We start from the raw sequence: 16,211 nt of genomic DNA, 5'->3' as shown, positions 1-16,211 counted from the left end.
CTAGATACAATAGAGGTACAGGCATTGGGTAAATATAGCCATTCCAAATGAGATAAATTGGACAAAATAAAGGGGTTACAGGGACCATGCAAGTCCAAAATCCAGCGAGGCAGTCAAATTTTAAAGCTCCAAAATGATCTCCTTTGACTCCAAGTCTCAGACCCATGTCAGGCTGATGCAAAAGGTGGGTTCCCATGATCCTGAACAGCTCCACCCCTGTGGCTTTGCAGGGAACAGCCTCCCTCCCAGTTGCTTTCACTGGCTGGCATTGAGTGTCTGCAGCTTTTCCAGGTGCACAGTGCAAGCTGTGGGTGAATCTACCACTCTGGGGTCTGGCGGATGGTGGCCTTCTTCTCACAGCTCCACTAGGCTGTACCCCAGTAGGGACTGTGGGGGGGCTCTGACCCCACATTTCCCTTCCACACTGCCCTAGCAGAGGTTCTCCATGAGGGCTCCACCCCTGCAGCAAACTTCTGCCCGGATATCCAAGTGTTGCCATACATTTTCTGAAATCTAGGTGGAGGTTCCTAAACCTCAATTCTTGACTTCTGTGCACCCACAGCCTCAACACCACATGGAAGCTACCAAGGCTTGAGGCTTCCACCCTCTGAAGCCACAGCCAAAGCTGTACATTGGCCCCTTTCAGCCATGGCTAGAGTAGCTGGGACACAGGACACCAAGTCCTTAGGCTGCACACAGCATGGGGACCCTGGGCCCCGGGCCACAAAACCACTTTTTCTTTTTCTTTTTTTTTTTTTTTTTTGAGACGAAGTCTTGCTCTTGTCACCCAGGATGGGGTGCAATGGCATGATCTTGGCTCACTGCAACCTCCACTGCCTCCTGGGTTCAAGTAATTCTCCTGCCTCAGCCTCCTGAGTAGCTGAAATTACAGGCACCTGCCACCATGCCTGGCTAGTTTTTGTATTTTTAGTAGAGATGGGGTTTCACCATATTGGCCAGGCTGGTCTCAAACTCCTGACTTCAGGTGATCCACCCACCTCAGCCTCCCAAAGTGCTGGGATTACAGGCATGAGCCACCATGCCTAGCAAAACCACTTTTTCTTCCTGGGCCTCTGGGCCTGTGATGGGAGGAGCTGCTGTGAAAGTCTCTGACATGGCCTAGAGATGTTTTCCCCACGGTCTTGGGGATTAACATTAGGCTCCTTGCTACTTATGCAAATTTCTGTAGCCAGCTTGAATTTCTCCTCAAAAAATGGGGTTTTCTTTTCTACTGCATCGTCAGGCTGCAAATTTTCTGAACTTTTATATTCTGTTTCCCTTTTAAAACAGAGTGCTTTTAAAAGTACCCAAGTTACCTCTTGAATGCTTTTCTGCTTAGAAATTTCTTCCACCAGATACCTTAAATCATCTCTCTCAAGCTCAAAGTTCCACAAATCTCTAGGGCAGGGCAAAATGCCACCAGTCACTTTGCTAAAACATAAGGCTCACCTTTGCTCCGGTTCCAAGTTTCTCATCTCCATCTGAGACCACCTCAGCTGGGATTTTTTTTTTTTTCTTTGAGATGGAGTCTCATTTTGTTGCCAGGCTAGAGTACAGTGGCGCAATCTTGGCTCACAGCAACCTCTGCCTCTCAGGTTCAAACAATTCTCCTGCCTCGGCCTCCCAAGTAGCTGGGACTACAGGCATGCGCCACCACACCCAGCTGATTTTTGTATTTTTAGTAGAGACAGGGTTTCACCATGTTGGCCAGGATAGTCTTGATCTCTTGACCTCGTGGTCTGCCCTCCTCAGCCTCTCAAAGTGCTGGGATTACAGGCCATGAGCCACTGTGCCCAGCCCTCTCAGCTGGAATCTTATTGTTCATATCACTATCAGCATTTTTGTCAAAGCCATTCAATACATTTTTAGGAGGTTCCAAACTTTCCCACATTTTCCTGTCTTCTTCTGAGCCCTCCAAACTGTTCCAACCTTTGCCTGTTACTCAGTTCCAAAATCGCTTCCACATTTTCGGTTATTTTTTTCAGCAAGGCCCCAGTCTACTGGTACCAATTTACTGTATTAGTCTGTTTTCACACTGCTGATAAAGACATAACCAGGACAGGGAAGAAAAAGCGGTTTAATTGGACTTACAATTCCACATGGCTGGGGAGGCATCAGAAGCATGGCAGTAGCCAAAAGGCACTTCTTACATCACAGCAGCAAGAGAAAATGAGAAAGAAGCAAAGCAGAAACCACTAATAAACCCATCATATCTTGTGAGACTTATTCAATATCATGAGAATACCACAGGAAAAAAACAGACCCCACGATTCAATAATCTCCCCCGGGTCCCTCCCATAACACATGGGAATTCTGGGAGACACAATTCAAATTGAGATCTGAATGGAGACTCAATCAAACAATATCACTGTCTCTACTAAAAATACAAAAATTAGCAGGGCATGGAGGCACCCACCTGTAGTCCCAGCTACTTGGGACTGAGGCAGGAGAATTGCTTGAACCTAGGAGACAAAGGTTGCCAGGAGCCGAGATCACACCACTACACTCCAGCCTGGGAGACAGAAAAAAATAAATAGGAAAAAAGAAATACGATGCATCATATAACAGAACTAAAGACAAAAACCACATAATCAGCCAGGCGCGGTGGCTCACGCCTGTAATCCCAACACTTGGGAGGTTGAGCCAGGTGGATCGCCTGAGGTCGAGAGTTCGAGACCAGCCTGACCAACATGGAGAAACCCCCTCTCTACTAAAAGTACAAAATTAGCCAGGCAAGGTGGCACATGCCTGTAATCCCAGCTACTCGAGAGGCTGAGGAAGAAGAATCACTTGAACCCGGGAGGTGGAGGTTGTGGTGAGCCGAGATCGCGCCACTGCACTCCAGCCTGGGCAACAAGAGAGAAACTCCATCTCAAAAACCAACCAACCCACCAACCAACAAACAAACAAAAAGGAACAAAACCACATGATCATTTCAATAGATGCATTAAAAACTTTCAATACACTTCAACATCCATTCATGTTAAAAACTCTCAATAGGCCAGGCATGGTGGCTCACACCTGTAATCCCAGCACTTTGGGAAGCTGAGGTAGGCAGATCACTTGAGGTCAGGAGTTCAAGACCAGCCTGGCCAACATGGTGAAAACCCATCTGTACTAAAAATACAAAAATTAGCCAGGCATGGTGGTGGGCACCTGTAATCCCAGCTGCTCGGGAGGCTGAGGCAGGGAGAATTGCTTGAACCCGGGAGGCGGAGGTTCCAGTGAGCCAAGATCGCACCACTGCACTCCAGCCTGGGTGATAGAGTGAGACTCCCTCTCAAAAAACCAAACAAACAAAAACTAAAACTAGACAAGGATGCCCTCTTTCATCACTCCTATTCAACATAATATTGGAACTTCTGGTCCGGGTAACAAGAAAAGAGAAAGAAATAAAGGGCATCTAGGCTGAGTGTGGTGGCTCACACCTGTAATCCCAGCACTTTGGGAGGCCGAGGTGGTGGATCACCTCAGGTTGGGAGTTCGAAACCAGCCTGACCAAGATGAAGAAACCTGTCTCTACTAAAAATACAAAATTAGCCAGGCGTGGTGGCGCATGCCTGTAATCCCAGCTACTTGGGAGGCTGAGGCAGGAGAATTGCTTGAGCCTCAGAGGTGGAGGCTGCAGTGAGCCGAGATCATGCCATTGCACTCCAGCCTGAGCAACAAGAGCGAACTCCGTCTCAAAAAAAAAAAAAAAAGAAAGAAAAGACAAGAAAAATAAAGGGCATTCAAATAGAAAAAGAGGAAATCAAACTACCCCTGTTTGCAGATAATATAATCTTATATCGAGAATATGCCATAATCTCAGCCCATAAGCTCCTTAAACTGATAAACAACTTCAGCAAAGTCTCAGAATACAAAATCAATGTGCAAAAATTACTAGCATTTCTTTTTTTCTTTTTTTTCTTTGAGACGGAGTCTTGCTCTGTCTCCCAGGCTGGAGTGCAGTGGTGCGATCTCGACTCACTGCAACCTCTGCCTCCCGGGTTCAAGCAATTCTCCTGCTTCAGCCTTCTGAGTACCTGGGATTACAGGCACCCGCCACCATGCCTGGCTAATTTTTGTAATTTTAGTAGAGACAAGATTTCACCATGTTGGCCAGGCTGGTCTCGAACACCTGATCTCAGGTGATCCAACTGCCTGGGCCTCCCAAAGTGCTGGGATTATAGGCGTGAGCCACCGCACCCAGCCAAAAATTACTAGCATTTTTATACATTAATGACAGTCAAGCTGAGAGCCAAATCACGAACAAACTCACATTCACAGTTGCCACAAAAAAGATAAAATGCCTAGGAATACAGATAACAAGGGAGGTGAAAGATCTCTACAAGGAGAACTACAAACCACTGCTCAAAGGTATCAGAAATGACACAAATGGAAAAACTTTCCATGCTTATGAATAAAAAGAATCCATATCACTAAAATGGCCATACTGCCCAAAGCAATTTATAGATTCGATGCTTTTCCCATTAAACAAGCATTGACATTCTCACAGAATTAGAAAAAAATTATTTTAAAATTCATATGAAACTTTCCAAAAAAGACCCTGAATAGGCATGACAATCCTAAACACAAATAATAGCAAAGCTGGAGGCATCACACTACCTGACTTTCAACTATACTACAGGGCTCCAGAAACTAAAACAGCATGGTACTGGTACAAGAACAGAAACAGACCAATGGAACAGAATAGAGGGCCAGAAATTAAGCTGCACACCTACAACCATCTGACCTTTGACAAAGCTGACAAAAGCAATGAGCAAAGAATTTTCTCTTCAATAAATAAACTGGCTAGCCATTTGCAGAAAATTAAAACTTGATCCCTTCCTTACACCCTATACAAAAACTAACTCAAGATGGATTACAAACTTAAATGAAAAACCCAAAACTATAAAAACCCTGAAAGACAACCTAGGTAACATGATTCAGGACATAGGCACAGGCAAAGACTTCATTACAAAGATGCCAAAGCAATCACAATAAATAAATAAATAAGTAAAATCTAATTAAACTAAAGAGCTTCTGCAAAGCAAAAGAAACTATGAACAGAGTAAACAGAACCTACAGTATGGGAGAAAATTTTTGCAAACTATGCATCCGTCAAAGGTCTAATATCCAGCAGCTAGAAGAAACAAATTTACAAGACATAAACAACTCCATTAAAAATTGGGTGGGGCCGGGCGCGGCGGCTCACGCCTGTAATCACAGCACTTTGGGAGGCCAAGGAGGGTGGATCATGAGGTCAGGAATTCCAGACCAGCCTGGCCACGACGGTGAAACCCCGTCTCTATTAAAAATACAAAAATTAGCTGGATGTGGTGGCAGGCGCCTGTAATCCCAACTACTCAGGAGGCTGAAGCAGAGAATTGCTTGAACCTGGGAGGCGGAGGCTGCAGTGAGCCGAGATCGTGCCACCGCACTCCAGCCTGGGTGACAGAGCGAGACTCCATCTCAAAAAAAAAAAAAAAAAAGAAAAAAAAATTGGGTGAAATAGGTCTGGGTGCGGTGGCTCACATCAGTAATCATCACTTTTGGAGACAAAGGCGGGTGGACCACCTGAGGTCAGCAGTTCGAGACTAGCCTGGTCAACATGGTGAAACCCTATCTCTACTAAAAATACAAAAAAATAATTAGCCAAACTTGGTGGTGGGAGCCTGTAATCCCATCTACTAGAGAGGCAGAGGCAGGAGAATCGCTTCAATCTGGGAGGTGGAAGTTGCAGCCAAGATCATGCCACCGCACTCCAGCCTCGGTGACAGAGCAAGACTCTGTCTATATTTAAAAAAAAAAAAAAAAAAAAAAAGACGGGCATGGTGGCTCATGCCTGTAATCCCAGCACTTTGGGAGGCTGAGGAGGGCAGATCATTTGAGGTCAGGAGTTCGAGAACAGCCTGACCAACATGGTGAAACCCTGTCTCTACTTAAAAAAAAAGAAAAAAACAAAAAAAAGGTGGGTAAAGGACATGATCCTTTAAAAAGAAAAAAAAACAAAAAAAGGTGGGTAAAGGACACGAACCTCTAAAAGGACATGAGCCTTTAAAAAGAAGACTTATGTGTGATCAAAATCATCTGAAAGAAAGCTCAACATCACCGATTAGAGAAATGCAAATCAAAACCACAATGAGATACCATCTCACCTTAGTCAGAATGGCTATTTTAAAAAAGCTAAATAATAACAGATGCTGACGAGGTTGTGGAGGAAAAGAAATGCTTATACTCTGTTGGCGGGAGTGTAAATTTGTTCAGCTAAGGTTGAAGACAGTGTGGTGATTTTTTAAAGACCTAAAGACAGAAATAACATTTGACCAGTAATTTCATTACTGGGTATACAGCTAAAAGAATATAAATTCTTCTATTATAAACACACATTCACGTGTATGTTCACTGCAGCACTATTCACCATAGCAAAGACATGAAATCAACTGAAATGTCCATTAATGATAGACTGGATAAAGAAAAATGTGGTACATATACACCATGAAATACTATGCAGCCATAAAAAAGAATGAGATCATGTCCTTTGCAGGCATGTGGACAGAGCTGGAGGCCATTATCCCTAGCAAACTAACACAGGAATAGAAAACCAAATACTGCATGTTCTCATTTATAAGTGGGAGGTAAATAATGAGAACACATGGACACACAGAGGGGAACAGCACACACTGGGGCCTTTCAGAGGGTGGAAGGTTGGAGGAGGAAAAGGATCAGGAAAAATAACTGATGGGTACTAGGCTTAATCTTTACAACAAACCCATATGACACATGTTTACCAGTGCAACAAACGTACACTTGTACCCCTGAACTTAAGTTTTTTTAAAAGACCTATTTGTACGTTTTAAAGAAGAATCGGCCAGTATTTTCAAAGATGGTTTTGTTTCTAAAATGTAATCTGCCACTTGTCTAGGAAATACTTTTTATATATTTTTTTAAAAAGCGCAAAGCTGAAGGCATCACAATATCTGACTTCAAAATTTGCTACATGGCTATTATAACCAAAACAGCATTGTACTCACATAAAAACAAACACATAGATCAATGTGCCCAATAAGCTCAGAAACAAATCTATGCACCTAAAGCCAACTAGTTTTTAACAATGGTAGTGAGAACACACTTTGGGGAAAAGACAATCTCTTCAACAAATGGCAGGGAAAATCAAATATCCATACACAGAAGAATATAACCAGATCCCTACCCCTCATTATATACAAAAATCAACTCAAGATGAATTAAAGACTCAAATGTAATACCACAAACTATGAAACTATTAAACAGAAACATAGAAAAAATGTTTTAAAACATTAGACTGGGAAATAATTTTTTAAAATAAGACTTCAAAAGCATAGGAAACAAAAGCAAAAATGAGCTAATGAGATTACATCAAGCTAAAATGCTTTTGCATATAAAAGGAAACAATTATGAGGGTGAAGAGGCAATCTAAAAAATGAAGGAAAATAATGTACAAACTATACATACGACAAGGAATTTATTCAAAATTATCTTAAAAACTGTGAAATTCTAAAATAAAACACAATCTATTAAAAATATGTAGATCTTAACAGGTATTATCAAAAAAACATATGAATGGCTAACAGGTACATAAAAAGATGCTCAACATAAACTAATCACCAGGTAAATGCAAACCCAAACTACAATAATATACAACCTAACGCTATTAGAATGGCTATACTTAAAAAAAAAAAACAAGCACTAATGAGGATGTAATAAAGAGGAAACACATATACACTGTTGGCGGGAGTGTAAATATTTATGTCCATTATAGAAAATAGTATGGAGGTTCCTCGAATTAAAAATAGAGCTACTATATGACCCAGTAATGTTACTACTGGGTATGTATCTTCTTTCTTTCTTTGAGACGGAGTCTCGCTGTGTCCCTCAGGCTGGAGTGAAGTGGCACAATCTCGGCTCACTGCAATCTCCCCCTCCCCGGTTCAAGCAGTTCTCCTGCCTCAGCCTCCCGAGTAGCTGGGACTACAGGCATGTGCCACCATGCCTGGCTAATTTTTGTATTTTCAGTAGAGGCAGGTTGTCACCGTATTGGCTGGGCTGGTCTCGAACTCCTGACCTCGTGATCAGCCGGCCTCAGCCTCCCAAAGTGCTGGAATTACAGATGTGAGCCACCGGGCTCGGCCACTACTGCCTATATATCTAAAAAAAAGAAAATCCATGTTTCAAAAAGATATCTGCATTCCCGTGTTTATTGCAGCACTATTTATAAAAGCTAAGATATAGAATCAATTCAAATGTATAGCAACAGATAAATGAATAAAGAAAAAAGGCCGGGTCCGGTGGCTCACACCTGTAATCCCAGCACTTTCGAAGCCTGAGGTGGGCAGATGACCTGACGTCAGGAGTTTGAGACCAGCCTGACCAACGTGCAGAAACCCCGTCCCACTAAAAACACAAAATTAGTCGGGCATGGTGGCACATGCCTGTAATCCCAGCTACTTGGGAAGCTGATGCAGGAGAATCACCTGAACCCAGGAGGCAGAGATTGCGGTGAGCCGAGATCACGCCATTGCACTCCAGCCTGGGTAACAAGAGCGAGATTTTGTCTCAAAAAAAAAAAAATGAAAAAAGAAAATGTGGTATACATACACAATACAATACTACTTAGCTATTAAAAAAAATTATGCCAGGCGCTGTGGCTCACGCCTATAATCCCAACACTTTGGGAGGCTGAGGCGGGTGGACTGCCTGAGCTCAGAAGTTTGCAACCAGCCTGGGCAACATGGTGAAACCCTGTCTCTACTAAAATACAAAAAATTAGCTGGGCATGGAGGCAGGCGCCTGTAATCCTAGCTACTCGGGAGGCTGAGGCAGGAGAATTGCTTGAACCTGGGAGGCAGAGGTTGCAGTGAGCCAAGATCGTACCATTGCACTCCAGCCTGGGCAACAGAGCAAGACTCCATCTCAAAAAAAAAAAAAAAATCTGCTATTTGCAACAACATGGGTGGACCAAGAGGATATCATGTTAAGTGAAATGTCATACACAGAAAGACAAATACTTCATGATCTCATAATTTTACTCATACGAGGACTCTGAAAAAAAGGGTTTATAGAAGCAAAGAATACAACAGGTGTCACCAGAGACTAAAGTGGGAGGATGGGAAGAGGTTACTTAACAAATATTAAGTTACAATTAAAGAAGAAGAGTAAGTTCTGGTTTTCTATTACACAGTAGGATGACAATGATGAATAAAAAAGTGTTGCATATTACAAAATAGTTAGCAAAGGCCAGGTGTGGTGGCACATGACTGTAATTCCTACAGTGTGAAAGACTGAGACAAGAGAATTACTTGAAGTCAGAAGTTCAAGACCAGCCTGAACAACATGAGACCTCATCTCTACAGAAAATAAATAGACATGGCATGGTGGCATATTTCTGTAGCCCCAGCTACTAGGGAAGCTGAGGTGGAAAGATAGCCTGCGAGTTTGGGGTTACAGTGAGCTATCATTGCACCACTGCACTCCAGTCTGGGTGACAGAACAAGAGTCTGTCTATAAACAAATAAATAAAAGATAAGGCTGGGTGTGTTGGCTCAAGACTGAAATCCCAGCACTTTGGGAGGCCGAGGTGGGTGAATCACTTGAACCCGGAAATTCAAGTCCAGTCTGGCCAACATGGCAAAATCCCATCTCCACTGAAAATACAAAAATTAGCCAGGTGCAGTGGCTCACACCTGTAGTCCCAGCACTTTGAGAAGCCGAGGCGGGTGGATCACCTGGGGTCAGGAATTTGAGACCAGCCTGGCCAACATGGTGAAACCCCATCTCTACTAAAACTACAAAGATCAGGTGGGCATGGTGGCTCACCCCTGTAATCCCAGCTACTCAGAAGGCTGAGGCAGGAGAATCGCTTGAACCTGGGAGGCGGAGGTTGCAGTAAGCTAAGATAGCGCCATTGCACTCCAGCCTGGGTGACTGAGAGAGACTACGTCTCAAAAAAAGAAAAACAAAAAACAAAAATTAGCTAGGAGTGGTGGCAAATGCCTGTAATCCAAGCTGCTCAGGAGGTTCAGGCACGAGAATCACTTGAACCCGGGAGGCAGAGTTTGCAGCAAGCCGAGATCGCACTACTGCCCTCCAGCCTCTGCAACAAAGTGAGACCCTCAAAAAAAAAGAAAAAAAGAGGTCTAGTGCGGTGGCTCACGCCTGTAATCCCAGCACTTTGGGAACAGAAAAAAAGAAATGAACTAAGGCTTTAACATAAAATCTATAACTGTAAAACTCCTAGAACAATACAGAAGGGGGAAGCTTCATGACAATGGGTTTGGCAATGATTTGGGGAACACAACATCGAGAGATCAGGCAATAAAAGTAAGAGCATAGCCAGGCACAGTGGTTCACGTCTGTAATCCCAGCACTTTGGGAGGCCGAGGCAGGTGGATCACTTGAGGCCAGGAATTTGAGACCAGCCTGGGCAACATGGTGAAACCCCGTCTCTACTAAAAATAAAAAACTTAGCCAGGCATGGTGGTGCGCACCTATAATCCCAGCTACTCAGGAGGCTGAGGTAGAGAATCACTTGAAGTCGGGAGGCAAAGGTTGCAGTGAGCCGAGATCACGCCACTGCACTCCAGCCTGGGTGGCAGAGTGAGACTCTGTCTCAAAATAAAAAATAAAAAAAATAAGAGTATATACATGACACTAAATCAGTGTATTCAAAATATCCCATAGTCAAGGCAAAACATGGAATAGATATCTGCACATTCATGTACATTGCAGTATGACTCACAAAAGATAATACCTGGAAGCAAATGTCCCTTTACAAATGAGTAGATTAAACGAATGCGGCACATATATACAACAGGATATTATTCAGTCTTTTGAAATAGGGTCATCTCAGCCTGACCAACATGGTGAAACTCTGTCTCTACTAAAAATACAAAAATTAGCTGGGCATGGTGGCGCGTGCCTGTAATCCCAGCTACTCAGGAGGCTGAGGCAGGAGAATTGCTTGAACCCAGGAAGCAGAGGTTGCAGTTAGCCAAGATGGCGCCACTGCACTCCAGCCTGGGGGATACAGCAAGAGTTCGACTCCAAAATAAATAAATAAATAAAATAGGGACATCTTGACAAATACTACAATAATGATAAATCTTTACGATACTATGTCAAGTAAAATAAAATAGTCAAAAAAAGAGACACTGTATAATCACACTTACATAGAATACTTAGTCAAAGTCATGAAAAAAGAAAGTAAAATGGGGTTCTTCAGGAGCTAGAGAGAGGTGGAAAGGACAATTTGTTGTTTAGTGAGTATTTGCTTTTACTTTTGTAAGACAAAAATCATCTCTAACCTCCTGGAAAACAACAGGACTGCACTTAATACTTCTAAACTGTACACCTAATAATGTTTGAAATGACTATTGCATGTTTTTAACCACAATTTAAAATTTAAGAATACTTAAAAAAAGTTACAAAAATTTTTTTAAATTACCTTCAAATAACAAGTGTTCTTCTCACAAAATTACATATATTCAAACTATAAGTAGATTGTGAATTTAAGATTATTTCCTTGACTACTCACCAAGACAAAATAAAGTAATAGGCCGGGCGCGGTGGCTATGGCTGTAATTCCAGCACTCTGGGAGGCCAAGGCGGGCGGATCACCTGAGGTCGGGAGTTGGAGACCAGCCTGACCAACGTGGAGAAACCCTCATCTTCACTAAAAATACAAAATAAGCTGGACGTGGTGGCGCATGCCTGTAATCCTAGCTACTGAGGGGGCTGAGGCAGGAGAATCACTTGAACCTGGGAGGCAGAGGTTGCAGTGAGCCAAGGTCGCACCGCTGCGCTCTACCCTGGGCAACAAGAGCAAAACTCTGCCTTAAAACAATATAATAATTGAAAACCTAGAAAAAATTGTGTCATAAACAAAGCAGGGACAACATTGATTAAAAATACATAGATAGGGCCGGGTACAGTGGCTCACACCTGTAATCCCAGCGCTTTGGGAGGCTGAGGAGGGCAGATCACCTGAGGTCAGGAGTTCGAGATCAGCCTGGCCAACGTGGTGAAATCCCCATCTCTACTAAAAATACAGAAATTAGCCAGACATGATGGCACATGCCTGTAATCCCAGCTACTCAGGAGGCTGAGGCAGGAGAATCGCTTGAACCCAGGAGATGGACGTTGCAGTGAGCCGAGATTGTGCCACTGCACTCCAGTCTGGGCACAAGAGCAAAACTCCATTTCAAAAAAAAAAAAAAAAGATAATTGTCTTAAATTGCACAGAGTGGAAAATTATTCTTCAGACTGAAGGGGTGGCCTGCCCCTCCACACCTGTGGGTGTTTCTCGTCGGGTGGGATGAGAGACTGAGAAAAGAAAGAGACACAGAGACAAAGTATAGAGAAAGAAAAGTGGGCCCAGGGGACCGGCGCTCAGCATATGGAGGACCCGTGCCGGCACCGGTCTCTGAGTTCCCTCAGTATTTATTGATCATTATCTCTACCATCTCAAGAGAGGGGGATGTTCCAGGACAATAGGGTAATAGTGGGGAGAGGGTCAGCAGGAAAACACGTGAACAAATATCTCTGTGTCATAAACAAGGTTAGAAAAGGTGCTGTACTTTGATGTGCACGTACATAAACATCTCTGGTGCATTAAAGAGGACTAGTGCCACCAGCATGTCTCACCTGCAGCCTTAAGGCAGTTTTCTCCTATCTCAGTAGATGGAACATACAATCGGGTTTTACACCAAGACATTCCATTGCCCAGGGAATAATATAAATCACTCTCCAGGAATAATATAAATCATTCTGCTATATTCTACTATAAAGACACATGCCTGGAGACAGATGCCTTCCTCTTATCTCAACTGCAAAGAGGCCTTCCTCTTTTACTAATCCTCCTCAGCACAGACCCTTTACCCATGTCGGGCTGGGGGATGGTCAGGTCTTTCCCTTCCCATGAGGCCATATCTCAGACTATCACATGGGGAGAAACCTTGGACAATACCTGGCTTTCCTAGGCAGAGGTCCCTGCAGCCTTCCACGGTGTATTGTGTCCCTGGGTACTTGAGATTAGAGACTGGTGATGACTTTTAACAAGCATACTGCCTTTAAGCACTTGTTTAACAAAGCACATCCTGCATAGCCCTAAATCCATTAAACCTTGAGTTAACACAGCACTTGTCTCTGTGAGCACAGGGTTGGGGGTAGGGTTACAGATTAATAGCATCTCAAGGCAGAAGAATTTTTCTTAGTACAGAGCAAAATGGAGTCTCTTATGCCTACTTCTTTCTACACAGACACAGTAACAGTCTGATCTCTCTTTCTTTTCCCCACACAGACTGGGCGTGGTGCCTCACACCTGTAACCCCAGCACCTTGGGAGGCTGAGGCGGTCAGATCACTTGACATCAGGAGTTCAAGACCAGCCTGGCCAACATGGTGAAGCCCTATCTCTACTAAAAATACAAAAATTAGCCGGGTGTGTTGGCTGGCATATGCCTATAATCCCAGCTACTCGGGAGGCTAAGGCAGGAGGATTGCTTTAACCCAGGAGTTGGAGGTTGCAGTGAGCCAAGACACTGCTACTGCACTCCAGCCTGGGTGACAGAGTGAAACGCCATCTCAAAAAAAAAAAAAAAAAAAAAGCTCTTAGGGAATTATGGGAAAAGCTACCTAAATTTTTAAAAAACCTACACCTGTAATCCCAGCACATTGGGAGGCCAAGGCGGGCAGATCACCTGAGATCAGGAGTTTGAGACACATTTTTACCTATGCACATTTTTTACATAGGTGTGTTATGGGGGTTTGTTGTGAAGATTATTTCATCACCCAGGTATGAAACCTAGTACCCATTAGTTACTTTTTTTGTTCCTCTCCCTCCTCCTTCTAATAGACCCCAGTATGGATTGTTCCCCTCTGTGTCCATGTGTTCCCATCATTCAACTTTCACTTTAAAGTGAGAATATGTGGTATTTAGTTTTCTGTTCCTGTGTTACTTTGCTAAGGATAACGGCCTACAGCTCCATCCACATTCCTCCAAAAGACATGATCTCATTTTTTTTATAGCTGCACAATATCCCATGGTGTATATGTACCACATTTTCTTTATTCAGTCTATCATTGATAGGCATTCAGGTTGACTCCATGTCTTTGCTATTGTGAATTGTGCTGCAATGAATATACACATGCACGTGTCTTTATAGTAGAATGATTTATATTATTTTGGGTATATACCCAATAATTAGATTGCTAGGTTGAATGGTATTGCTTTCTCTAGGTCTCTGAGGAATGGCCACACTGTCGACAATAGGTGAACTGATTTAAACTCCCACCAGTGGTGCCTAAGCATTCCTTTGACAAAAAAAAAAATCTTAAATGTTCTAAGAGGTTAGCTTTTTAGACAAATGGTATACCAGGAGACTGTCCTCAGGCCCAGGCCACCCAGTTGCTCCTCTGAGAGGCTATACTCCCATTCCTCAGGCTGCCCTCTAAGAAATGACCCAGGGGATGATATTCGTTAGACACTCCAAGAGATATGGTCACTACGGGCATCCTGGGTTGGATAAGACAGTTCTGAAACTCATGACCAAGAAAAGACCAGAGGGCTGCTGTAAAGGGCCCTGTAATTTCTCCAAAGCAAAACTTCAACCCGAAGACGTACTAATAAGGTGTGTGTGCCTAGGGAAGATAAAAGTGGGAGAGGCAGAGATAATTTTTATTTTTATTTTTTACAGTGGAGTGTCAGAGGATTATTTTCTACTTTTTTCTCATGTGAAATGTTTATAGACAGAAAACAAATCTTCAAAAACCTGCCACCATCCACTGCTGTGTAAAATCATGATTAACAATTAAAATACTGTGTCTCTAATGTACAATAAAGGACAAATAGTTGATAGTGTCGTAAACTGGACAGGGGAAGTTGGTCTCATATCCCACATTTGAGAATGTAGGAACAAAAGTGGAAATTTATAATTTTACTGCAAGCCTGAGTTAGGCTAAGGGAAAAAAGTGGTGGATTAGAGCCCTGCTTGCCATACATTAGGAAGGCACAGAGGAAAACGAGTCCTCCTGTGGAGTGTTAAAGTAATTAAAGAGCAGGAAATTAGACTAAAGTGGCTCTAGTCCCCTGTGTTCATAAATTTAAAAAATCTAAAACCCAACTCGAATGCATTTCTTATAAACTAATATATTAGGCCAGGCGCGGTGGCTCAACCCTGTAATCCCGGCACTTTGGGAGGCTTGACCCTGGGAGACGGAGCTTACAGAAACCGAGGTCACACCACTGCACTTTACCTTAGCGACAAAGCGAGACTGTCTAAAAAGAAAAGAAAAAAAAAACAGGAAAGCTTGGGAACCCCAAGGGTCGCAGCTCCTCCCACGCACACACCGAGTCGGAATTCTACCCTGATGACCCGCCTGGCATCCCTAAGCACTCTGGGAAATACTCGGGGCTGCGGGCGCAGAGCTGCCCAGGGAGGTCCAGACAGGGCGCCCAGCAGGGACGCGGCGAGACGCTGGGGGTCCCGGCTGCGGGCCCAGCCGCCATCTTGCGGCCACAGAGGCCTGGGGCCGAGCTGCGCCAGAGAGGACTGAGGTCGGCGGACCCGGGAGCGGACTGTGGGGAGGCCGGTCCTGCAGGTTTCACAGCCCGCTCTCGCCTCTCGGGATGCCCAACCCCGCATACGCACCACTTCACAGCTTCCAGGTTGCCCTGGCATCTTAGCTGTGCGTCTCCCAGGACCTGCAGATCACAAGGCAACAGAGTCTGTGACAAAGTCGCCGGGCGGGGGTCGGGGGTTCCCAGGTGGAGGACGCGGAACAGTGAAGACCGATCCCAAGCTCTGGCGGGAGCGAGAGACAAAGACCCCGCCAAATGCCGGAAGCCACGCCCTCCTCTCCAACTGCGCGCCTGATCGGGCGGTTCCTACACCAGTGCCACTGATTGGATGGAGCTCCAGGACCCACCTCCCAATCCCACCCTCCCCAGTATTAGTGCATTTTATGGACAGGGAAAGAGGCTCAAGTAGGAGGTGTCACTTACCCGGGCAATTACTGCTAATTAACAAATGAGCTGAGGCGTCGGGGGGCGGTGGCTCACGCCTGTGATCCCAGCACTTTGAGAGGCAGAGGCGGGAGGATCACCTGAGGTCAGGAGTTCGACACCCTCCTGACCAACATGGCGAAACCCCGTCTCTAGTAAAAACGCAAAAACTAGCCGGGCATGGTGGTGGG

The 16,211-nt window shown here is 44.2% G+C and overlaps 1 long non-coding RNA gene across 1 annotated transcript in view; it reads right to left on the bottom strand.

The window, feature by feature from the left end:
* LOC129137987 (uncharacterized) overlaps positions 1-15,856 on the bottom strand; it is a 32,799-nt gene extending 16,943 nt beyond the window's left edge. The window contains exon 1 of the long non-coding RNA XR_010153787.1: positions 15,668-15,856. This is a non-coding gene — a long non-coding RNA (uncharacterized LOC129137987). The remainder of the gene's footprint in view (positions 1-15,667) is intronic.
* Between the last annotated feature and the right edge of the window lie 355 nt (positions 15,857-16,211).

The sequence above is a fragment of the Pan troglodytes genome, chromosome 20, assembly GCF_028858775.2.
Source record: "Pan troglodytes isolate AG18354 chromosome 20, NHGRI_mPanTro3-v2.0_pri, whole genome shotgun sequence".
In the NCBI taxonomy this organism is placed as follows: domain Eukaryota; kingdom Metazoa; phylum Chordata; class Mammalia; order Primates; family Hominidae; genus Pan; species Pan troglodytes.
Note: the sequence above shows the minus strand (reverse complement) of the source record. Positions and strands in the feature narration are given on the sequence as shown.